The sequence below is a fragment of the Arachis ipaensis genome, chromosome B03 (genome assembly GCF_000816755.2).
Source record: "Arachis ipaensis cultivar K30076 chromosome B03, Araip1.1, whole genome shotgun sequence".
Classification (NCBI taxonomy): domain Eukaryota; kingdom Viridiplantae; phylum Streptophyta; class Magnoliopsida; order Fabales; family Fabaceae; genus Arachis; species Arachis ipaensis.
In genome coordinates this window covers 105,420,370-105,421,348 of record NC_029787.2, presented here as the reverse complement: position 1 = coordinate 105,421,348, position 979 = coordinate 105,420,370, and the positions used below count along the sequence as shown (strand labels likewise).

The 979-nt window shown below is 29.1% G+C and overlaps 1 protein-coding gene across 1 annotated transcript in view; it reads right to left on the bottom strand.

Annotated features, from left to right (window-relative positions):
• The window catches only part of LOC107634579 (protein LURP-one-related 4), a 6,120-nt gene extending 5,949 nt beyond the window's left edge, over window positions 1-171 (bottom strand). Inside the window, exon 1 of the mRNA XM_016338010.2 lies at window positions 31-171. The gene's annotated coding sequence lies outside the window, so the exon portion shown is untranslated. The remainder of the gene's footprint in view (window positions 1-30) is intronic.

Here is a 979-nt window from a genome sequence, read left to right as displayed (position 1 = left end):
ATATAGAATAGTGATCCATATAATTCATACCTTTGATCGGATGCTCCTTTAGTTTTGGAATGAAAATTAAGGCCTTGAAATGCAATTTTCGGTTTCGATTTCACACTCTATGGAGGCAGTAACAACCGTGTTGGATAACCTTAAGTTAATTCAGGGTTTTCGGTCTCTGTTAAATTGAGAGGACGATGAATGTTATAGTATATAGATTTGTTAATATGCTTGCGTTTATATATATGCATGTGGTCGATAATAGAAGTAAAGAACAAATTAAACTGTTTAACGATACAAATAATTAATTAATTAATTAAGGTAGAGATGTACATGATAGACATAATCATCGGATTATTCCCTGGTTTAATTGGGGAAGCGCCCCTGGGAATATATATGGAGTCTATCAGGTACGTAAGAGACAATAACTATGCTCCAAATAATTTCATTAGGATTAAGTGGAAACCAAATCAAAACTGTTAATATAAGGTACGATGGAAACAAGAATGGGGTTTATGTTATAAGGAAAAGTATATGAACCAACTCCAAATCAGTCAAAAATAGAATAACTTAATTAATTATAAATATAGTAATTTATTTTATTTATTTATAATTTAAAATATTGGTTATTAAATGTTTCACCATATTCAAATTAGGAGGAGATGTATCATTGTAACGTGAATTACGAAAACTGATTTAATTAGCTTTTGTCTCTTCATTCTCATTCTCTCTCTAAATACCTAAAACATGATAAATCAGAAAATAGATTCAGAACCATCCAATTTATAAAGAAAAGAAACATTTTAATTCCTAGTATAAGTACCATTTACGTAGAAATTGGCTGATTTTTTGTTAAAATCATATTGATCTCTAGTATTATTGACGCTAGGTAGACAAAAAAAAACAGCCAGAACTTACCTTATTTAACATTAATTAATTATCGCAACAATTAATGAATGCTAAATAAGATAAGTTATGGCTGTTTTTGGCC